Source organism: Staurois parvus, unplaced genomic scaffold (assembly GCF_062004578.1).
Source record: "Staurois parvus isolate SC_StPar_1 unplaced genomic scaffold, SC_StPar_1.0 ptg000636l, whole genome shotgun sequence".
Taxonomy (NCBI): Eukaryota; Metazoa; Chordata; class Amphibia; order Anura; family Ranidae; genus Staurois; species Staurois parvus.
This window is the reverse complement of record NW_028318432.1, coordinates 7926474-7951925: the sequence shown is the minus strand read 5'-3', so window position 1 is coordinate 7951925 and position 25452 is coordinate 7926474. Positions and strand designations below refer to the sequence as shown.

General features: G+C 40.8%; 1 protein-coding gene and 1 long non-coding RNA gene across 4 annotated transcripts in view; one reads left to right on the top strand and one right to left on the bottom strand.

Annotated features, from left to right (window-relative positions):
* ARHGAP21 (Rho GTPase activating protein 21) overlaps positions 1-25452 on the top strand; it is a 275502-nt gene that overhangs the window by 125908 nt on the left and 124142 nt on the right. The gene's annotated exons all lie outside the window — the stretch shown is intronic.
* LOC149449129 (uncharacterized) lies at positions 17445-24701 on the bottom strand. Its single transcript, XR_016315457.1, has 3 exons — positions 24420-24701; positions 18281-18360; positions 17445-17968 (listed from the first exon to the last, which is right to left on the bottom strand). It is a non-coding gene; the product is annotated as an uncharacterized LOC149449129 (long non-coding RNA).

The window sequence follows — 25452 nt, the reverse complement described above, 5'->3', positions numbered from 1 at the left end:
ATGGCAGCAGAGCATCTCCAGCAGAAAGAAATAGGGACTAATTCTCTAAAATTAATGGTACAAGTATTCTCTGGTTTATGCTGTCCAATCGGATGGTAAAAAAAAAAAAGAGCAGAAGGGAAAGGAAAGTTAGAAAATTAAAAAAAAAAGAAGAAAGGGAGAACTCCCGGGTAATCTCAGTAAGCATAGGATTAGATGTGTTAAAGAAGGTGATCAAATCTACATGGGCGGGCTTACTCAATCCAGGAAAGCCAGATCCAGAGAAACTTATCATGGGAGTCCGCCAAAATGGCTGGCAACTTTTCGTTACTCATAATTTTATTCATGCAGGGTTTTACTGCCTTGAAACTAAGGTTAGGAGTTGTAACTGGTTTGTTTTTCATGGCTATTGTCAGTCTAAGTAATGGTTTAGCGCAGTGGCTGCCAATGTATGAGCTAAAGGGGGCATTAAATGCTGCCCCTGATATCACCAAAGGGCCACACATAATGTTCAGTGGAAGGAAGCAGAGGGGCACCAGATTAAGTGCAGCATTAATAGTGGAGTTTACTAAAAAAAAAAAACATACAATTGGCAACTTACTGGAAGGTAGACAAAGACAGGCATGTCAGTGTTATGTCCGGATGTATCCCCTCTAGGAAGTCAATACCAGGCGGTCTATGCATGGCTGGGTTGTGGAGCAAGAAACATCTTAATGCGGCCAATCACAGCATTACCCAGCGTGGAACGCAAGTTGGCGCCGGGCCAAACATGACGTCAGCAAGCAGTGTGATGACATAAATGGGCGGTAACGCGTTTCGAAGCTTCCGCTTCTTCAGACCTGATTGGCTAGTGGAAATGGTCATCTTAAATAGATCGGAATGGGGCGGAATGAAAGGAGGGTTAGGGGAACAAAAGGTGTGGCCATACTTAAGGGAGACACTGGTCAGTGATGAACTGAATATATCACATAGTATACCATGAATATAAAAAGAATTAAGAGAATTAAAATGGAATCAAATTAAAAAAAGAAGCAACAATAGAATGTGAATTGTATGTTTTTTTTTAATAAACTCTCCTATTAATGCTGCACTTATTCTGGATCCCCTCTGCTTCCTTCTACTTAGAGTTTCAGCTTTGCTCTAAGGGTGCCTCTGCTGATGCCACTTATTGTGTTCCCTCGCTGACTTTCACATGGTCTCCCACATGGACTAATATATGAACTTAAAACATAACTAACACCCCTCCAGCGCCAATTATTGTATTCTCCTTGACGTAATGTTCAATACATGTAATGCTTGAGAGGATTGTCAAACTGCATACAAAATAGAGGAAATGAGGGTCAGGGAGTGTGCATATGCTTGAATTTTGGTTGGGGATATGCTGCAGAAGACAATATGAAACTGGGAACCTGTTACATGAGTCTTGTAGAGATCAATGCTATTGCCCTAATCGATGTTCCCACTACAGACTGCTGAGGTCCGAGAGCCGAACATCATATCAAAGGGCTGCAGGTTAGGCACCAGGGTTTAGAGTTGCAGGGCAGATAACACAAATAATGAGTCTCTGTAAAGCACAAATGAGTTTTATAGAACAGTGGTAAAGCTGGCAGATAGAGAAGAAAAAAATGCAGCTCTGTATTCATTAATGCATTATTAAAGGCCAAGTTCATCTTTTGCACCATGTTCCATGTTAACGCATGTATTTAACATGGTGCAAATGCCTCTGCCCCCACTCTCAAACTGCTGCATTTAAGATTGGCAGGGCGCCATCTGCACAGCCTCAACATAGTTACGTAGTTAGTCTGGCTGAAAAAAAGACAAAGTCCATATGGTTCAACTTTATAAAAAAACAAGTTATAATCCTATACCCACAGTTTATCCACAGGAAGGCAAAAAAAAACCCCTAGCAAAGCATGATCCAATTTGCTCCCTACAGGGGAAAAAATTTCTTCCTGATCCCTGAGAGGCAATTGGATATTCCTTGGATCAACTTTACCTATAAATGCTAGTGTCCAGTTATATTCTGTGTATATAGGAAAGAATCCAGGACTTTTTTAAAGCAATTCACTGAGCTGGCCAGAGCCAACTTTTGAGGGAGTCTATTCCACATTTTCACAGCTCTTACTGTGAAGAAACCTTTCCATATTTGGAGATTAAATCTCTTTTCCTCCAGATGTAAAGAGTGCCCCCTTGTCCTCTGTGATGACCTCAGGGTGAATAACTGTACAGCCAAATGATTTATTCAGAGATCTGTGAGTGAATAAACTACAAATCCCATCTGTCACCATGGTAGGTAGACTTTTAGTTCTCAATGGACTACAAGTGAAGTAATTGGCGCACTCAGTCCTTTTGATCTTCTCTAGTTCAGCAACTGACAGCCCATACAGAGGTTTGGGCAGAGAGCTGGAGGAATTATCAGCAGGTTGCAGTGGGTGCAATGCTTTCCAGGCTCCTGTATTGGTATGCTGCTTTTCTTTTCATTATGCAGTCACCAGGTATGGGATGGGAGGAGACCTATAAGACAGGCCATAGACGAGTAGAAAAACAAATTATTCATCTAACAAAAATCGAAATAATTGTTTGATTTTTTGAATGCACCATCAATTGTTTCGGCATTTTCTCAGCAAAAACATTTTTTTTTCATCTGTGGAATGATACAATGTAATTTACCCTTTTGGCTTGAAATAAGAACAGTAACACTGGTTAAATGGCTTGCTTCACACACTTCTAGCCCCATCTGTCTGGATTCTTGTTGTGATTACAAGGCTGTAGTACGCAAAATGTAGTATTCGCCTATCTCCTACAGCCAGCTCTGGCTACAGGAAATTTTTTTTATTTCCTATAATAGAAAAACACACACGACACTAGAAAACACACAATTGCTACACTATGGTCATCAAAATAAGATGACTGAACGTTTGTGACATGCGCATTTTAGGTTTTTTTCTTTTTTTTGTTTTGTTTTTTGTTTTTTTGTTTTTGTTTTGTTTTTTGTTTTTGGTTTTTTTTTTAAACGATAACTCTATACACAATTAGAAAATCTTTCTGATGAAAAATTTACAACAGTTTCGACCTGTCATTTTCGAGGCTGCACTAAGATCGGCCGTTGCTGTGGGCACACTGTTCTGAAAATCAAACAGTTGTTCATTCAACTTGAAATTTTGTTCATTTTTTGACTTGTATATGGTCTGCTTAAATGTTGTTGAACAGCGGCATAAAAATGATGTTTCTGTTAAGCTGTCAGACAGGGCTATGTAGCAAAACAGAGTTAATCTCAGAACTGGATTAGTAGAAATAGAAGTCTTTTGGTAAAAAGGTTCCCTAGTACTTATTTCATGGGTGTATTTAGCAGTTTGCCTGCTATTCATCTTTAATTACGTTACTACTGCTTGCTTACTTATAACAATACCAGTTATTTAAAGATACCAAAGCTTTCTCAGATGTTACAAAGAATGTTCCTGTGTAGAGGCAGCCTAAGTTGAAATCTGTAACATAATACATCTGCAGCAGACATCTGCTTGTCTCCTGCTTATAACATAATCTTAGTGACATTGCTTTCACCAAAAAAAAGATGGCCGCCCCCTAATCACATGCTAGATTCCAGGGTTGTAAAAACAATGCTGCAGCTATAAGCATTGCTACTTTTTGTGTAAATATGTTACTGGGGTAGTAGTACATTTTTCTATTGAGCTCACCTTGCTGAAGTACTTGGTTTCTAAATCTTTTACTGTAAACGACATTGCTCATATTCATATTCAAACTCATGCCAGGCATGCCATACATTATATAGCATGCTGCATATAATTAGTTCCTTGACTCTGTGCATAGTTCGGATAGGGAGAGTGAACTAGGGGAGTGTGGATGTGGTTTCTGACCAGTTCAGACTATGGTAGTGTCTGTTGCTATGATTTTGAGAAGTAACATTTGAATCGTATTTGGCAGTTACAGAAAATTGACAGGAAGTAGACTAAAAAGAGGCATTCATGAAAGTTCTATATCTATTTTATTAATGTAAGATACACTGAAGAATTGTGGCCAGACTTTATTTATATTTACATATCCTTTTAACAAGCAGTACATCATTTTTAAAACAAGCCCCCACTGACCTCTCTAGGTGCAGCCATTGTGGCGCAGTTCATCATCTTTAATTTCACTTTCTTTTCAACAGCTTAGCTCATCCTGTTCAATCCTTCCGAATAGTGCCAACCTTTTTTTTTTTTTTTTTTTTTTTTTTTAAGCCAAAATCCTGGATAGGCATATTATCTAAATACAAGAGTCATGTGTATTCTTACTTGAATCTTCATGTCTTTTGTGTATTTCTTCCTGATCTGTGTTGTGCTGGAGCTTCCTGTAATAAAGACCGCTTGCTGCTCTTTCTTGTGAAGGGTGATCGGTCTTATATTCTGCAGTTTTCCACAGGCAGCCTATAGAAGCCTGTACACAGGCTGTACATCAGTGATGTCACTACTGCTATTACTTTTAATAAGGTATTTGTCACATTCAAAGTGGTTTTATATACTTTCTAGCTATTGAGAAAAATATTTAATGAAAGTATTTGTGCCCAGAGTTCAGCTTTAACATAAAAGCAGAGCTAGGTACGCTGTTATGGGAAGAGAGCTGAGACACAACTTAGACAACTTCACCGCATCTCTTGTAAACTTTGAGGATGAAGTGGTCCGCAGTGTCTCTAGCTACAGAGATCAGTGAGGCCTTGTTTAAAGCATGTTTACTCCATACTCCATTTTTTTTCCTCCAGCTATTATTTATGAAGATGTGTTAGCTTCAGAGGTCTTGTGTTGTAAAATATGTATTTTAATCTGTAATGTGCATATTTAAAATGTATTCGTGCGATCTCTTCTCCAGCTATCGGCTACCCCTCACATCGGTAGAATTGTTTAGCTAAAGTGATTAGGCAAACAGCCTTGACTGATGGATGTAGAGATGCTGTCAGCTTCTGTTTGTGCAGGACTTTTCTTAAAGAGGTTTTGGCTTTGGAATTCCTTATACTCTGTCCGCCTTTTGTTCTTGCCTGTCCTGTTTTGGAGGTTATGTTTATTTAAGGAAAATCCCACTTGTAGGTCTGAAGGCATCTGCCACTTTATTGGAATTTCTTGAAGTGCAGGAGGGCCTGGATGACATCATCCCCACAAGGGCATGATATAATTTCCATTATTGTGGAGATTTTTATTCCTGGTAGTTTGTAACCTAACACACCCCAAACACCCAAGTGAGCATATTTATCAATGTAAAAGGGAGATACTTGCAGGGTAGATAAAAATCAATGATTTTTTTTTAAAAAATAAAAAAAAACGGATTTTTTTGATTTAAATCGGATTTTTTTAAATAAAATGCTTTTTGCGGAAAATATATTACCATCCAAAGGTTATTCCATCATGAAATAAAGATAATTTTTTTAATTATGTAGAATAAGGCTGTATATGTTTAATTATTTTGGTAAATAAATTCCATGAATCCATTCACAATGTCATGCTCTTCCAGAGGTTTTTGTAAGATTATTGGGCAGTTTCTTTGCCTACAAGATATTATCACAGATGCTTGGTTTACTTTTGCAGTTCTCAAAACTGAATTTGACTCAGCGGAGATCACATGCCTCTTCTTCACAGCAAAAATGTTATAACATGAACAGAGTTAAGAAAAAGACCTTAATCCTAACTTCTACAAACCTATGAATACAGAATCAACCCCTTCAGTGCTAAGTTTCAAGAAGTTCAGTGAATAGAATAGAAACAATATTTTTCTGATTGTTTGGAGTGGAATAGATCTGCACAAGAAGAAAGTGAAACTTAGTGTGAGGAGGAAGGGGCTGACAGTCTAAGTTTCTTAAAATATATATATTTTGTTTAAGCAAATAACATATGCTGGAATGTTATTGTTTCAGTTGAATAAATCTATTTAAATTGTTATTATTAAGGTAATGATTATGTTTCTCCTTCCTAAGTACAACAGAAAAGTTGTCCAAATACGAATGATTAACCTATTAAACTGGGGATAAAAAAACTAATATGAAAAGTTATTCTAAAAATCTTCATCTACTTGCATATTAAAGTTATACCAGCAAGAATTAGTCTTTATGTAGAAAACTAGGATTTAAGTCAAGCCTTACTGACTAGTGATTTAAATCGTGATTTAAATCAGTTTGATTTAAATCAAATCCACCCTGGATCCACCCTGGATACTTGTATAGACAGGCATTGTGGCACTGACTTATCCTACGCAGTGATCATTGTATGAAGCACCTTAATATACATTTCAGTATTACCTGGTAGCTCAATAAAGGAAAATTGTTCGCACACAATTATGCATACACACAGATAAAACCATAATATAATTGAAAAAAAAATTATATACACACACAGTTGTGCTCAAAAGTTTGCATACCCTAGCAAAAATTATATTTTTGCATTGATATTGAAGATATGACTAATCATGCCAAAGCACTGTCTTTTATTTAAGGATAGTGATCATTTAGTGCCTGGTCATACCGGAGCGAATTGAAATCACACCTAATGAATGTGAATGTCAGTGTCTTAAAATGTGCGATTTGCTGCAGCGCGATATCTAAAGTAGTTCTTGCATTAGTTTTTCTGCAGATTGTGATTTCACATACATAGAATGCAAATTGCAAGAAATCATTGAAAATCTTCACAAGTCCCAATAAAGTCTTCAGAAATTGCACCTGAAATTGCACTCAAATTGCTAGATTTTAAACCGCATCGGTGACTTAACGCCGTTTATTATCAGATAGTTAACAGCAAATTATCCAAATGGCCCTGTTCAAAAATGTACAAGGTGACACCCAGGTTAAAATTTAAATTAAAGTTTAGTTCCCCACATCTGTGGCTTTTTAAATTGCAGTTAATGTCTGTGTATAAATAGTCAGTGAGTTTGTTAGCTCTAATGTGGATGCACTGCACTGAGCTGGCTAGATACTGAGCCATGGGGGAGCAGCAAAGAACTGTCAAAAGACCTGCGTAAAAGTATGTACAGGTAAAAAGATATCCAAAGCCTTGAATATGCCAGTCAGTACTGTTCAATCGCTTTAAAGTGGAAACTTCGGGGATCTCTGGATACCAAGCCAAGTTCAGGTAGACCAGAAAGATTGCAGCCACAACTGCCAGAAGAATTCAGGATACAAAGAAAAACTCTCAGGTAACCTCAGGAGAAATTCAGGCTGCTGTAGAAAAAGATGGTTTAGTTGTGTTTAGTACAATACGGCGATACTAGAACAAAAAAAAAAATTTTTTTATTAATATTATATTTGACTTTTTAATTGATATCATGAATATGAATTTATTTTCAGCACCATTTCGGGCCAATATTCTGCTTTCACACGCAGTTTTTGAAGCACTTTTTGCATTAAGAAGAAAAAAAAATTGCAAGAAAAGTTTAAGAAAAATGCATCCCTTTAAATATACAGTAATGTATGTCTTCACACTGGTCCGTTGTACTTCCCTTGTGGTGAAAAAAATCCTGCTTGCCACATTTTTGGTGCTTATTTGGCCAGTTACAAAAAAAAGAAAAAAAACTCTACTTTTTTCTTTTTTTTTTATTGCTTTTTACAGAAACGGTCCATTTAAAATAGTTTTCTATGGTACACATTTTTGAACTGCTGTGGTTTTGGAAGGGGTCAGAGACTTTTTTTTTTTTAAAAATGCAAAGCTTTGCGCTTTTGGTTCAATAGATTTCAATGGAGACGTGGAGACATTGCAGAAAACACATGTAGTGCATTTTTAACGTGTTTTTCACTTGATGTGTTTTTGATCTGCCCATCAACAAGTTGGCCAAAAATTTTTTACAAATGCAAAACACATCAAAAACGTGCAAAAATGCAAAAAGCACTGCAAAACCGACTAAACACAAACTGCATTGGTATGAACTAGGCTTGAAATGAATTAAATGTGTAGCAAAAATGCATCAAAAACACAAACATTGCGTTTTTGATGCATTTTTTGAGTCGCCTGACCTAGAAAAAATGCACCCTAAACGTGGTAAAATTGCGTGTTTTCGGTGGCCATTATCAGCACCTTTTTTTCTATCTGGAAAATGCTGATAACACTGTTTTTGGCTGATGCACTTTGGCCGCTGATATATCGCTGCATCCCTAACTATTACAAAAGACTGTCATTGATGCTCAAGGAGGCAATACACTGTATCAAAAACTAAGGGTATGCAAACTTTTGAACAGGGGGCATTTCATTTGTTTACTTGTTGCCATGTTTTGTTTTATGAGTGTATCATTCTGTTGTGACCTACAGATGAATATAAATCCCATAAGAAATAATAGAAATTTGTTTTGCCTTGTCACTCTTGGAACATAATGTATATTACCAATTCTCCAAGGGTATGCAAATGTTTCAGCACAACTGTATATATAATGTATAAGATACATTTTTAATAATGCGTATTCATGTCTATGGGTGGGAATGCAGCACCGTCACAGACAGTCAGTTATTGGACAGCTATGTGGGTGAAGGGCCCCAAGTGCACGCTGCATTAGGGGCCACTCACCTGCACCAGCACATCTGTCAAATTGGGACAAGCGGCTGTGTCCGTGCGGCCTCTGGATTCCCATAGACATGAATGGACCACCTGCACACAGCACATGCTGGCTTAAGCTGCTTACAGACAAGGCACATTCATGGCCTACGGGTGTAAGCGCTCATGTGAATGAGGCCTAAAATGCTTTCCTCCAATTACAGAATGTGCTTTTGCATTTATGGAAAGGCGAGGTGAATAAGAAAGAGAGGGAAAGCATCGTAGCCACACAATCAATTCAAATCCTTCATTGGTCCTGTTACTCCCACCACTATTTCACCGGTTTCCTTTTAATGGGTTTGGTGACGTTTTCATACTCTGTAATACAATACATATGGGGGCTTGACCCTTTTTTTTTAAAATGATAGTTGCCAGGCTATATCTGGCTTCACGGACCTGGAGCAAGCATGATGTAGTCAAAATGTTTCAAAATTCTATATTTGTTCAGGGCCAGAGACTCAGAAAGCAATGAATCCAAAGTGACAGCATGGCGTCCAAGGAGCTAAAGTTCCCAAATCGGGGTTCAGCTGTGGCAGCCTTCTTTCTTTTTTCATCACCTTTTAGTGAAAATGTTGTGAAAGCATATAGGTTTCTATTAGGAAAGCTGATCCTGACTTTAAAAGTCTTTATGAATAGAGCCCTCCTCACCCTCTTCTATTGAATTGTAGTGCAACTGTACTGTCTTCCTTTGTATTACACAAATTGTTGGCTCTACGTAAATCCTGAATTGTCATAATAAATTCCTGACAAATCATAACATACGAAAAAAGTGTAATTTTATGAAAAGGTGCCTTTTGTCACCCTAAGGGCCAGAACGCGGTGCTGGAAACTCATTTTCAGCGCACATTTCATGCACCACTGCACTTGCAATCTGCAGTAGGTGTCATTGTTGATGGCACCCCAAACGCAGGTCACAAACCGTGTGTTTTACATGCCCTGGATCACATGGTACAATAGTACCATGCAATCCAGTTGCAGTGCAGTTTTTTTGTTTTTTAAAAATTAAAGTAGCGCATGCACTACTTTTTGGTGCAGTCTGGCTTGATTTCAGCTTATTTAAATGAATAGGCTGACATCGTGTTGCACACGGATCGCATGTAAATTGTACAGGAACACACAGCACATTCCTGTGCAATTCATGGTGTCAACTGGCCCTAAAGTAATTTTTGAGTTCTAGCTAAATGACCGTGCCTAGACGGTATCTTTCAAGGTCTGCCCGAGAATAATACAGTAAGGCAATGATGTAATCCGGTTGCTGCAGGCAGAAGGGAGCGTGTCATCAGTATCCTCATCCATAGGGATCACTCACTGGGACAGTGGTATGCTTAAAGATTTGAGCTAGCAGTGTAGGGCCTGTGCTTTGGGAGACATTTACACAAAACTAAGACATAGACTACTTTGCTGGAAATGGGATTGTATCCTTTCGGACACAGAATCTTAATTCAGTAACTAGATACAACAGTGAATGATGACTGCTGAAAGATTGGGCTGGCTTTCTGGGGATGAAGGAAGATGAAGGTACTGTTAGGAGTTCTGTGGTCTTCTAGGATTTTACATGTACACATTTATTAAATATATAAAGGGTGTGGCGCTCAAGTAATAATCAATACAATAAAATATAAATAAGAACTATGTAAAATCCATAAAGTGACTTGTGACAAGGTGCCAACATATAAAGTGACTTCAGTGATATCATATATTCCGTCACTGTAGAAGTGACTCCTGGTGACCAATAATGATGAAAATAGTCCAAATGTGAGTAAAAGAGATCGAATTATCTCAAGCATTAGGTGATGTTGTGACGCGTTGTGACAATACGCTGCCAGCACCACGTGGGTCCTCTTGCGACCTGGAGTCAGCTGATAGGCTATTACCTGCTATCAACTGACAGGGCGGAGCTGCTCCAGGCCTGGGAAACATCCTGCTTGATTGACAGCTGGCTCCTCCAATCAGAGTGTGGCTGAGAGCAAGAGCCAGCCACGCTTGTCTCCTTTGGGGGAGCGTTGCAGTTGCAGAACAGAGAGTGCTGCCTGACAGGCACTGCTCTCCACTCAGAACAGACCAAGGAATGAGCCATCGGTGGTCATGTTATGACTCAGTTCTTGGTCTTAGAGCTGATGAGGGACAGCTGCAGCATCACACAGATGCTGCAGCATGGTAATGAGAATGTATATTTATTTATTTTTTAAATTCTATCCTTCATCTTTAAGCTCCTATACCCGAACGTCATCAAATCTGATCTTTATGGATCTGACTTTGTACACGAGAACACTCATGCTGGAACAACGAAGGAGTGGCTTCGTAAGAAGCATTTCAAGGTCCTGGAGTGGCCTAGCCAGTCTCCAGATCTCAACCCCATAGAAAACCTTTGGAGGGAGTTGAAAGTCCGTGTTGCCCAGCGATAGCCCCAAAACATCACTGCTCTAGAGGAGATCTGCATGGAGGAATGGGCCAACATACCAGCAACAGTGTGTGCCAACCTTGTGAAGACTTACAGGAAACGTCTGACCTCTGTCATTGCCAACAAAGAATATATAACAAAGTATTGAGATGAACTTTTGATATTGACCAAATACTTATTTTCCACCATAATTCGCAAATAAATTCTTTCCAAATCAGCAAATGTGATTGTCTGGATTTGTTTTCTCATTTTGTCTCTCATAGTTGAGGTCTACCTATGATGCCAATTACAGGCCTCTCTCATCTTTTTAAGTGGGAGAACTTGCACAATTGGTGGCTGACTAAATACTTTTTTGCCCCACTGTACCTTTGGCCAAGTAGTGTTAGTGTGATGGTCTGGTGTCCACAAATGTTTGCATTTTAGTGTATACCAGTTGCATGTGAACGAAGTCCAGGAAGGGCATTTAATGTTTTTTTCAAACACGGTAAACTGTATGCAAGATAAGTATGCAACCAAAAGGACAAACCATGCAAGCTTGTTCATTGCAGTATCATGATATTCGTTGAGTATTTACAGAAAAATACATTGAAAATCCTCTTAGTGGAAATAGATTACTTTTCCTCCCCATGGTAAGCAGGCTTGCTATTCCAGTTCTTGGAGCATAGCCTTTACCAACGCTGGCCACAGACTAAAGTGCCCTAATGTAGCTCATGTCGTAGTCCACTTAGCTTAAACCATTAAAAAAAAAAAAAAAAAAAGTTTTCGAAAGCCATTACCAGTCATTAGCAGATGTGTGCATTGAGATGTTAACAACCAATCATGGTTCGATTGTGTCCTGTGTAAGTGCCGGATCATGGCAGCAATGTACATTTGTTATTTGTAAAACAAGTGCATAATTCATAGTAGCAGAGATATTCTCTCTTACTAAGCATTACCTCTTCACCTAAAGCCCAAATAATGCTCAGATTACACAACTGGAACTCCTCACCGCATCAATTGTGCTTCATTATGCTTAAGGTCATGAGAAAGGGCATTGCTCTCTTTGCAGTAGGAAGTAAAGCTTGGCATGAGCTGGCTGGGTGGTAGAAAAGGTGGGCATGACTTTATAAACATTGCAAAACTGCTCCTCAGTCAAACCAATCGGTGATCTTTCAGTCCTGCCAAGTGACGTCTTTATTCCCCGTACATCTGACACTAGTCAATGCTGGGGATATTAGTGCCATCTGAAATGGCAGGGAAGTGCTGGTAAGGTAAGTATCAGTGGGTCAGGGGGTTGTTTTTGCCCTGAATGGGCAAAGTGGTGGTGCCTTTTCATTTGAGTTGCCGAATCTTGATTGTGAGAACTTTTGACGTGGGATATGAAGGTCTCGTCCCTGAATCTGTGCCATACTTTTTAAGCTCTGGTTCATACCTGAGTGATTTAAAGTTCTTTTTTGGAAGCACTTCAAAGTTTGCTTGACATTTGGAGTCCCTTGTATTCTATGGTGCCTGTTCACACCTAAGCGCTATGTTACTTGAAAAAGTGCATGAGCTTCTTTGGGGCATTTTGACTTCTATGGGAGTACCTGACTGAGCATGCATGACTTCTTCCCTCTCCTCCTCCTAGTAACTAGCTTTTCATTCACTTCAGCAAAAACACTTAAGTCTTAAAAAAAAACAAAAAAAACAAAACAAAAAGCACCTGAACCAGGAACTGGCCAAAATGTGAGCTATGTATGGTCAGCTTAAGAAGTGACAGATCTAGGGCTGGGAAGACAATGAGCCATTTGTTGAACAGATTATTTCAATCAGTAGTTTACATTGTGGAATATTCTTCTTACTCCTATCGAATGCGGGTTCAGCAGCTCCATGTGCTATTGGTGTTATAGCAAAACCTTTAAAACGTGCATGCATGGTACAAATGGGCATAAAAAAAGCTACAATCATCAATAACTGTATACAAAGAAAAGCACCTGCTGAGATTAATTTAAATCATAAAAGGGGAAAAAAAACCCATCACTTTCCCCAGCTAGTCAGCACATAAAAACCCCATCACTTTCCCCAGCTAGTCAGCACATAAAAACCCCATCACTTTCCCCAGCTAGTCAGCACATAAAACACCCAACACTTTCAAAATCTGAAGAAATGCTGCCTTGACCACCATCTCAAGGTCCCAAATGCAACAACTATCACAGCTTTATCTAGGCAAAGGCAGGCTTCTTTCCTCTGAGACTAGATTCATACATATGATACCGCATTGCAATCGCAACAATACAAAGATAACGACACCCCAAACACATCACAATCGTATTGCGTTTAGCCCGCAACGGGTCGCAAGGTACAAAAAGAACATGCAGTGCAGCTCCTGCACTTCTCTGATGGGGTGCAATGCGATTTGGGCCCATTCAAAAGGAATGTGCTCAAATCACACTCCATTGAATCGCATGTAAATGGCACAGAAATGTGGTGCAGTTCCTGTGCCATTCACATGCATGGTGTAGTGTGAACCGGTGCTCAAGGTACAGCAACACACCACAAGCCCTGACTTGCTCAAGGCAGCTGAACACCCCCTGTTGTGTTTCTCAAATCCAACAAAACAGCAATGGCAGCCTTTCCGACCAATTTATAACTAGAAAAAAAAAAGGAAAAAAAATAACAGGACAATGTTGTATAATATCATACCTCTCCAGTTGCTGTGTATACAAAACTTCAGGCAGGTTATGTCTGGTTGATAGTTCTCTCACTACACACATTGCAGTCTGATTGTTCAATCTTCTTCAGATCCACCATAAACTGTAGTGATAAAACTATTTTAGTGTAAAGCTGGCCATACATGGGTCATTTTTTTTTTTATTCAGCCAGCAGGTTGAATGTAGGAAAAAACCAAAATGACCCAATTCACTCACCACAGATTCAAGGTGGATGGGGATATCTTGTACACTGTGCTATTGTATTCTGACAGTGGGGAGACTTCCCTGCCATCAGAATACACAGATCAGTGCTGTAGCCTGTTGCCTGCTGTGCTGATCCAGCTGCTTTTATCCAACAGGGCGGGTGTACAGAAGATCATCGGTAGATCATCTTCTGTTCAACCACAGTGGCTATACATGGAACGAAATTCAGTCAGTCCTTGCTGAACCTTCCAAATTTTGATCTATGTATGGCCGGCTTAAGGCCTTGCCCAATTGTATACAATTTGGTTAGATTGATCTACAAAAATGGTCATAGTGTAATGTGTCAGAGTGGTAATGTGTGTGGTGACATTTAGTTTTGATGCTTTTCTTCATTGGGTAGTTTGGACCTTATTTACACTTGTGTTTGGGAAGGTAAAATGCACAGCTGAGCCATGTTTTCACCACTCCCCTCTATGCTGCAATGTAGGGGAGTATATATACTGCAGATGCGGTGCTTTGTGGCATGGCAAAAAATGAACCCTTGTGTCATGTTACCACCCTCTGAATGTGACCCATTCAACCAAATGGGGGCACCCTGCAAACACGTGATGCTGTTGCAGTGTGCTGGGGTGGGGTTCAAGGGGTTAAGACGGGTAGTGAGGACGTGATACAACGCCTCCTCCACCGCCTGTCAAACGTGTTTGGGATCACTCTTCAGAGAGCAACACTAGCAACTAACCTTTAGGGCTCATGTACACTGCAGCTGATAAACTGACGTTCAGGAGCTTTTCTGCGTTTTTTTCAGCAGCCCCTGAACTCTCCCTAATGTTTTCCTATGTGTCCATGTACACATCTTCATTTACAGGCAGTTGAGTTTACACTGTTTTTTTTGAACGCACCAAACTTCAGGAGTAGATTTTACCGGCGTTTCAAACTGGTTAACCGCGTTTATAAGTGTTTGCGTTTTAGAAGCGTTTTTTAACTGTTCCATGTCCAGATGCTGTCCAGAGCCTATTTTCATAATCAGAAATGCATGTAAAGTGTTTTCCAAGTTCTCAAATGGACCCGGTACACCAGTGCAGTCAGTTCCAGGTTTTGTGTGAAGGAAAAAATGGTATAACGTGCCGCATTATGCTCATGATGGGATCCATAGTGAATACAACCAGAAGACAGATGACAGGTCATCTCAACACATACTGCTCTTTCTGCTTCTGCTCTCTCTATTTCTCTCAAAATGTCTGAAATAGTTAACTTTTTCCTGTTTTTCAGTGCATTCTGGGCATTTGTGAAGGTCTCCTGAGGTTATCTTTTAAAAACTCTTCTAAATGCAACGTGCATAAACGCGGTATGCAAACGCAGCTAAACTGACGTTTTTTAACCTACGTTTTCCAGCAGTCAGTTTCCATTGTTTAGAAGAGTTTTCCAAACGCCCCGTGTGCATGAGCCCTTAGGGTCAGAGAAACCATGGAGCTATCAATAGGTGTGTTTGGGAATAGCTCACCTGCATCACAAGCAGGAATTCTCAAATCAACCAGTTAGAGAATTTGCTGATTTAGTGCCATGCAGTTGTAACCGAGCAAAGGTCGTGTTCCCTGTGTGCATCACATTGGCCGTTTGAGAAGTGCAGTAACCTGCAGAAATTTACCCAGCATTCATTATTCTGAATAACTCATCTGCTGAGGGTTCCTGCACTTTGCTAATGCACTCTGATTGTTGTACTGCCCCTTTGAAAAGCCAGGTAACCCTTTGTGCCTCAATACACTTTTCTGTATCTCCTCCTATAAGAATGTGAATCCAAGAAAGGCAATGGTTTTAGAGGTTTTACTATGACACCAATAGCACATGGAGCCGCTGGACCCGTGTTAGATAGGAGTAATAAGTATATTTCACAATGTAAACCACTGCTTGAAATAATCTGTTCAACAAATGGCTCATTGTCTTCCCAGCCCTAGATCTGTCACTTCTTAAGCTGGCCATACATGGCTAAAATTTTGGCCAGTTCCTGATGCGTTTGCCAAAATTTGATCTCTGGGTGGCCCTGTTAGCAGCATCCACCTGGACCGGGTGTCGGCAACCCGCGGCTCTTTTTCACCTTTGCTGCGGCTCCGGAGTACACTGCCCACCAGGTGACAGGCAATAGGGTTGCTGTAGCTCAGTGGTCGGAAAGCCGTGGCTCTTTACACATTTTAATGCGGCTCTTCTGTGTGCCGGGCGCCCGCTCCCCTCCCTCCTCTCAGGCAGCCGCCCCAAAAGTCAGGACTCTGCAGCTAGCCCAGCAATGGGCAAACTACGGCCCGGCGGACCTTTTATTCCGGCCCGCGGAGCGTGGCAAACATTGGCTGTCAGGATGTAGGCGGGGCAGCGTGACAAACTCCTCTCCTCTCACAGTCCGCCCTGAAGACCGGAACGGCGCGGGAACACGGCGAGAGGAACACGCGGAGAAAAGGTAAGTGAATTGACACAATATGGGGGATGAATTACTATAGGGGGGATGAATTACTATATGGGGGATGAATTACTATATGGGGGATGAATTACTATATGGGGGATGAATTACTATATGGGGGATGAATTACTATATGGGGGATGAATTACTATGGGGGATGAATTACTATATGGGGGATGAATTACTATAGGGGGGATGAATTACTATAGGGGGGATGAATTACTATGGGGGATGAATTACTATATGGGGGATGAATTACTATATGGGGGATGTATTTTCAGTTTTAAAAATGTGGCTCTCAAAATAAATTTCAATCGTGGTTTTGGCGAGATTTGGCTCAGTTGAAAAAAAAGGTTGCCCACCACTGACCTAAGGCTATAATTGTGATTATGACGATACACTGTGGCCCTGATTAACCCTTTGCTTACTGGGCCCTTAAACCCCCTTCATGACCAGAGCGCTTTTTGCAATATATGCAGTGTCGGATTTGTTTTAAATGTTGGAATGGTTTTGCGGCTCCCAGTCTTTTTTTCCCTCTCGGAAACGGGTCCAAGTGGCTCTTTATGTCTTAAAGGTTGCAGACCCCTGACCTGGACAAACTTTGACGGAAGAATCAATGGAGCCAGATGGAACATTTTCCCTCGATCAGTGCATGCAGTCAGTGGTCAGGCAGCTGCAGGTGTGTGACCACAGCAGTCAGCAGGGGAGATGCCTCCATCCATGCTGTTTAATGTGGATAAGGGGAATCAAGAGTAATGAAGGGAGATTGAACATGTATGACCGGCTTCAGTATAACTGTCACCTGCACATGGATGGTTGTCTGCTATATGATACTGCTAGGACTGCAGAGCCATCTAGTGGTGAATTACCTTATCAACAAGGGTTTTTTTGTTTTTTTCAGACTCTAGATACTTTTTGTAAAGGTATTACAATTTACTTTTCATTTTCTTTTTTCATATGTTTTCAATTTTTAAAAAGATGAGAAAAAACACCCTTTTGTTTGGTCTACATTTCTGACAGTGTTTCATGTTAATCACTATTTAGGGTGTAGCATGAAACATGGTCACATTCCCCAACCTTCAACTCTTTAAGTGTAGCCCACCCACACAGTCACATCATCAATTTACATTTCATTCACAGGTAGCTGTGAATGGAAAGACTAGATGTTCCGTCTACCAGTGGGGAAGAGGGACATGCAGATCTGGACAGAGCAAAATGTAAACAAGCAGAAGGTTGTGCTTTGCACTTTCCATGCACTAATCATGGTTGCAATGGTCTGAAGTCTTTAATACAAAAAATATAGGTGCATTTATTACATTTTTGCAATGGGTGGTCTATACCTTTAAAGCAGAACTCCAAGCAAATACTTCTTTACATGTCCTTGTTGCTGATTTCCTACTTTCCTTGAATATGTAATCCATCTTCTTGTTCACTCAGTAGTTGCTCTGAAATATCCTGTTCATTTTCAAATCAAACTGTTAATTCTCTTTGGTTTTCTGTTTGTAAGACCAGTGGCTGCTATGTCTTCTATTCCCCCAGCCACTGGTCTTGTCACATCCCATCTGTAGATCTTTCTCCAGGAAGCTGTGCTGTAATTCAGCCCCACTTGCAGTGGTGGATGGACTAAGACTCATTCAACATGTACAGGCATAGTGTACCTGCCCATATTCTCTGCTATTACCTGTGGTTGATGGGAATTGTAGTTTCCTTTTACTGCAGAGAGAAAGGAGAGGATATGATGTAATCCCTGCTGTTACACCTCCTCCTAGCAGAGCAGAAGCTGTTATCTTTTGAATTACAGAGATGAGGTCATGAAAACTCAATTAGACTTTTTATCCTAAATGGTAAGGATTTTAGTGTTTATTGTAGGGGGGTGTAATAATGGGTGATTTTTTAGTGCCTATTCTGGAGTTCTTCATTAAAGTTGTGTAAAGGAACAATGTAGAAGAGTGGCATTTCTTGCATTGGCTTCCCTAAAACATAATAAGAATACAATATTTAGGGGGGAAAAATGAATAAATTTACCTGCACGAGTGGAAGAAATAAAAATATTAGGACCTGTGTGTGATCTCGCCTTCTCCTCAGTCTGCCATTACTGAACAAGTCTGCAGTAACGAAAAACACAAACCTCTGTTATATTGAGTAAAAAAAAGTCAATTAAAAGGATGTAGCAGAGATGGCATGGTTGTATCTGACACCATGTTTAAAAGTGGTTGTATCTGACACCATGTTTAAAAGTGGTTGTACCTGACACCATGTTTAAAAGTGGTTGTATCTGACACCATGTTTAAAAGTGGTTGTATCTGACACCATGTTTAAAAGTGGTTGTATCTGACACCATGTTTAAAAGTGGTTGTATCTGACACCATGTTTAAAAGTGGTTGTATCTGACACCATGTTTTAAAGTGGTTGTATCTGACACCATGTTTTAAAGTGGTTGTATCTGACACCATGTTTTAAAGTGGTTGTATCTGACACCATGTTTTAAAGTGGTTGTATCTGACACCATGTCTAAAAGTGGTTGTAAAGATAGAAGGTGTTTTACCTTAATGTATTCTATGCATTAAGTTAAGGTCAAAAGCCGTCTGTATTCTGCTCCCCTCCAGCCCCCTTCATGCTTACCTGAGCCTGATTTTGATCCAACACTGTGCACATGATCTCTATCGCTCTCTTCACTGGCTGAGACACAGCAGCAGGAGCCATGGGCCACCACTGCTGTCAATCACAGCCTGTGACTAGGGAGTGTGAGGCGCTCTGTGTCAATTCATACACAGACCATGGCTCATGAGCTAGCCTGTATGAGTGCCCACATTGCAAGCAGCTTGCTATGGGTGCACTTGGCAGGGGGGAGGAGCCAGGTGCTCCCTTCGGATTACCCCAGAAGAGGAGGACCAGGAGTGTTCTGCGCAAAACCATTCCATAGAGCAGGTAAGTATAGACCTGTTTGTTCATTTTTTTTAAAAAAAATAAAAATTTTTACCTTTTACAATCACTTTAAGGACAATGGACTATGTCATTGCTGCTTCTCATTTCATAACAATAGCATACATAGGCCTAAATAGGTTATAATAGGTGATTGGTGAGCATCTCTTCATTTTTTTTCATACAATAACACTGATCAGTTTTTCTTCTGCTTTTGCATTAAAGAAACAAAAAGAGAAACATGTGACCATGTATAGCTATGGAACTCTTCACACTGATCCGTTGCAGGTCAGGTGCAGTTTTAAAAAAAACAGCTTGCTGCATTTTTGGTGCAGGTTTGGTGTGGAAAAAAAAGCACCTCCCCGTTGAAATCAGTGGAACACATGCCAAAAATGCATCCAAAATGCACCCGCTGTGCGTTTTTTGAATCACGTCATGTTAATATATAATAATAATATCCATCTACCATCCAAAACGCACTCTCTGCTCCTCACAAGACCTTCTACTCTCTAGTTCCCTGGTCTCCTCCAATCCCCATCTCCAGGACTTCTCCAGGGCTTCCCCCATCCTCTGGAACTCCCTACCCCAATCCATCAGACTGTCCCCTACCCTCACCGCCTTTAGGCACACCCTGAAAACCCATCTCTTCAGAGAAGCCTACCCCGCCCTCACCTAATTGCCGATCTCCTCCGCTCTTCCCACCACTCCACCCCCCACAGCTATTTCCTCCTGTACCACTCTCCCCTCCCTCCTAGATTGTAAGCTCCAAGGAGCAGGACCCTCGAACCCCTCGTGTATTGTATTGTTACTGTACTGTCTCGTGTACTGTCTCCCATTATAATGTACAGCGCTGAGCTAACTGTTGGCGCTATATAAATACTGTATAATAATAATAATGTTAAAAATGCACCGCAAGCACAGTAAAGATGCAGCCACATTTTTCCTGAGGATCAGTGTGAAAGTAGCCTTACATTCTAAAAGCTGGGGTCTCTGCCTTTATATCTTGTCGGCAAATCTTCAAGCAAGTAACCTACAAGTACAGTTGTGTAATATGGAATTGCTATCACAAGGGGGCGCTCAGTTCACATCGCTGCTAAGGCTTTATGCCTGGTGTTGGAGAAGTTGGCTCGCTCCCCACTGATGACTATAAAAAGCTTTCTTCACAACAGCTTCCTCCGAGCCCTAACAGTGTGGTAGATGAAGCATTTTCTTATGTGCAGCCTCGGTTTTTCTTAAGAATTTACTTATGCTATTAGCAGGTGAAGGACGTTCTTTTTAAAGAAGCGATGGCAGCTCTGCGACTGCCGGGTCTGCCGTTCCACCTATGCCAGAAATGTTCCAGTGGTAACAGTTAAGAATAGTCTGTCATCCCAGGAATGCAGTGCGGCTGGATAGCTGCTGCCGATTTGATAACTCTGCCATCTTAAAATCTCCTTTGTAAAGAGCATGACAGTTGTTGATGGAGCTTTGGGCTGTTTTACACACATTTCACTCACACCTTGTTTAATACTTTGCAGAGAGATTGTATTACCGCGGCAGTAACTAATCATCTTTATCTCCTACGCGCCCTCAACTGTTCTAAGGGAGTGTGATATTAGTTGCTATGGGCTGTTTCTATTCTTTACCTACACAGTTGAGTACTGTCTGTGATGCAGTTAAAGCGGTAATAAATCCAAAGCCAAAAATATAATTAATGCAGCCACCACATCTAAGGATTGGTGAGCTGCCTCTTTTTTAGGTTCTTTTTTCCCCTTCTGTTTTCACCTGATGATCTGGACAGTTACACACCTCCTGTATTAGAGCGCTCCTGCTCTAGATGGAGAAGCAACAGGGACCTATTTGGACAGCAGTATTGTCAGTCCGGGGGAAAGGGGGGGGGTGTTAGATGCTGTAGCAGATTTAGATACATTAACAAACTGAAGCCAAGCTCCAGCTAATACTTTATAAGACTAGGTTCAGATATGTGCAGGTGGTGCGGCTGCGAATCCGTACACAAATCTGTGCAGCTGCACCACCTGCATAGAGGAATGTGTGACCCGCGGGCAGGTGCCATTAATTCTAATGGCACGCCGCCTGCACTGGAAACCGCAACCGTACTGGGAACCGAGGTTCCTGTGTGGACTGCGTTTTGAGAAGTGCAGGGACTTCTTCCCTACGTGGCACGGGAGTACATTCAAATGAATGGGCTCTTGTGCCCGCGCAAAACGTGGCACGCACGGCCGCATATATGTGAACTGGGGGTAAGCCGTTACAGCAACAGTTTTTTACTTTTAGGATAAAGGTTTTACATGAATTCTGATCATTGTAAGCACTCCTGTCAGTGGTAAATGGTTTGTCTCAGCCCTCTAACTGCTACCTCTGCAAAAGAGCTTGTTCTTTTGAAAAATAGGCATACTGGCCGGATCACTAGATGAAAATAGAAGAAAGAAAGCCTAAAAAAGAAAACTAATGCAGCCGTCACATCTAAGAATTGGTAAGCTGCAGTGTGATGTTTGCTTTTGGGTTTAATACCGCTTTAAAATGTCTCCCCAGGCATATTCAAAATATATGTAATGCAGGTTTCCCTTTAAAATATGGCAATTTACCTCTAATGTAAAATAGAGATGTTCTATACAATGTGCTAACTGTACGTTCAGTATTCAAATTATAAATTGGGGAGCTGAATACAAAATATGAGAATGCAACATTTAAATTGTAATCAATGATGCTATTCTGCCCCTTTAAACAGTGTGCTATATGAAAAACAAGTGATAGAAGCAACGCAGCCCTTGAAATATTCCCATTATTACAGTTATAACACCAAAACCTCAAAGTGAAAGTCCATGAAATCATAAAATTAGGAAGAAAATTCCCATGCATATCCAATGTACTGATTCTTTCATCCACCTCCTGTATATTACAAGCCTCTTACTAGATAAGTATGATCCCTGACCATATGATGTTGTATGTGTCTTTGTAACAAATGGATCATCATATACAGTAGGTACTGGTTGGCAACCTGTGCAGCCATCTCTGCAGGTTATAGGTACCTCCGTATATATGGCACAACATAAACCATGAAGGAGGAAGAGAAGGACTCCACGTAGGGGGGATCAGTGTAGCAATGTAGGTTTATTAAAGTTGAAAACCGCACCGCTCATTCAATAACCAATGAGAAATCTGCTGACAGGGTTTATGTAGTAGCCATTCAGCTGTCACATTTATTCTGAATGGCTGTGATCAGCAACTTGTCAGCTGCTAATCACAGCTTTGCTTTAATCAGCTGAGTCCAGGGGACCATATTGTGCTACAATATGGCATCACCCCTTTTGAAAACGTATTGGCATACGAAACGCGCCAAGGAGGAGCCTAGCCACACCGCGACGTCCGGCGGCCATCTTGCTTTTCAGACTGGTCAGTGTATTAAGCAGCTTGCTAGCTGCATTCTTTTATCTGGAAACCGTGCATGGTTCTTTTTACTTGGAAACTCTGCAATACCATACATGTGTGTATTTATCATGATACTAGTTTGGATAAATTTGCCAATAAAACTTTAACTTACTACACTGAGTACCTATATCTTTTGCTCCACAACGAGCACTTAAACCCCCCAGGACCCCAGGTGTGTCTCTTCAGCCCAGAGAAAGGATCCTATTGGTGACCAGACCCATACGCAGCAGACCCCTATTGAGGGACCTCTGATTGACATCATAAGTACCCAGACCGACAGAGGAGGTGATTTGACACCAGGCTGTACCTTTGTAGATGGGGGAACCTCTGGCTGATTGATACGATTAATGCGCATTAAGATTGCGCTTCTGGTGAGTTTGCAATCTTACCATTTATCACACGCCACCGGATTATTATTTCCCACGCTGGGGCCGCACAGATTCATTGAAGAACTGTTTACATAATTTATTTTCTCCTATTTACTCTGCACTTTTTATGGGACAATTATTATGGTAATCACCTATTAAGAATATCCTATGCGGTCTGATAGTCAATTTGACATTTTTAATTCATCACAGTGTACATTGCGATCTATAGTGCTTATGCAGTACACCTTGTTATACACTATACTATATTCATTCTTGATTGCACCTTATTTTAGCGCTGCACTATTTTTATTTCTTGTATATATTGTGCAACAAGCTCATGGTCACTTCAGCTGCCGTTCGGTTCTGCAGTAACCTTTACAATGGTGACTGTAAAAGGGGTAAATAGCTCTTTACAGAGAAACCCAAGAGGGCGCTTCTAAGTGCAGTATATAAAACTAATTTATAAATAAAAAGCAAATGAGCCACTCACATGTAGAATAAAAAGCACATGTTGTAAGCTCTGTTGCCATCATCCAGAAACCCAGGCAGTGTAGCGATGATAGGAGCATAAAAAGCCATTAGGAGAGGATATGCAAGCTCTGCAGCCAATGTGACCGCACAGGAACTTGGCTGATGTGGCATACCGGGAGGTGACGTGCATTTTATTCTATTACATGTGAATGGTTTATTTGCTTTTTTTATTGGTCCTACATACTGCACTTAGAAGCACCCTCTTGTGTTTCTTTGCATTGCTGTAGATATTCCTTCTATCTGCTGATGAACTACTAAGTCTTATTGAAGCCAGCTGAGCCTACCCGTTATATAGCTGATGTGGTCATTGTTCCTGCTTGGACTTGCACCTCTCTGGAGTTTACTGGCTTGTTTTGTGCTGCAACAGATTTGTTTTAATACCTCTTTATACCATTTTATGCACACCTGTTAAAAACTGAAATCAGTGAGCCTTTGTAAATAATGCATAGGAAAGAGAAACCTCAGAATGCGAGATTGTTTATACTTGTGTTGCCTGCTAAAAAGCAATCTGTGGTGAATTACTGTTCAGTGGGCCTTTGACAAGTGGTGAGGGGGAGTTATATTGTCCACACTGCTGCACTGCACCGGCTTTACTGCCTGTTGACAAAGGGGACAGTTCTTGCACGGCATGTGGCCATTACTTCTTTTGCAGTTTGGGGGGTGGTAAAAACACTGCTTAGCCATTTGTAGCTCCAATGCCCCCCCACTACAAGTGTAAACTAAGCCTGTGTGTTGAATGTTGATTATTAATTGATAGGCAGAGCAGTCGGCATAATATGTAAGCTCTGAAAAGTTACTGGTCATACAGTCTTTCTGTAGGTACTGTAGCTGACTATGGATCGGGGTGACTATGGTTACTCTCTATTACAGGTACTTCTGTGGCTCGCAAAAAAAAAAAAAGCAAATAACCTTACCTTTTCTAGGTGTGCTGGCAGGGAATGTACGAGTTCCAGGCTTATTGTGTCCGGGTATAACCCGAAAATAGGAGGCCAGTATAAGAAAGCAGCGCTAACCATTGACCCAGAGTGTTGTCCTTCTAGATGAAAGATGATTTTTAATATCTGGAAATCGAGGTCTGATCCCCTTAAATAATGGAAATAATGACATGAAGACAGGTGTGTCTTCAAAGACGACCTGCAAGCCCACAGTGGAAGCTTGGACTTTGTTTGACTCTTACAAGCACCGAATGTCCTCCTCCTGCTTTGTAAGTGGTCCAGCCATTTAGCAAGCCTGCTGTATTTTGGACACTGTGTCCGGCTTCATGGCTGACTGTCCTATTGAAATTGGATACTGATTGGCAGACATTTGCCTACTCGAGCATAGAACTCAATCTGGCATCTAAAATTACAGTGAAAAGTGCTTTTCGGATGAGGACATGGGAATGAATAAAGAAGCGTTCATTTTACAGACAAAACATTTTATTAATAATTAGCCGGTCCTCATGGGTCAGTTGATTCTTATCACAATACAAATATTGATAGAGCAGTTAACCCCGAGTTATTATTAAGGGACTTTAGAAATTATTCTGTACTTTCTGGTTTTGAGGACTCCGGTGAGGGCCTTCACCTGTGACGTTATTGCCCAGTAATGGGCTACACAAGGCTTCCATAGGGGAGGTCACAGCTGACATTAGCTCTTTCTAAAGCTGTCCATGCAATGTTACTTTATTGTTCGTTCAGTCGGTGGGCTGAATGAAAAGAAAAACAGACAGACTCCTTTTATCCACACAAATGAGGTGGAATAAGAAATCTTCCCAATGGGGACATTGTATTCCGACATTGGCTCCCACTACTGTCAGAATATCGTGTTCAGTGACTGTACACGCTGATCAAGAAGAATTTTGCAACATGTTCCTTCAACATGAGTCAAACAATGTTCTGTTGAGTGGGGATGACCACGCTGTTTGTGTGCATCAAGCAGCGATCACCAGAAGTAATTGCTGGCTGT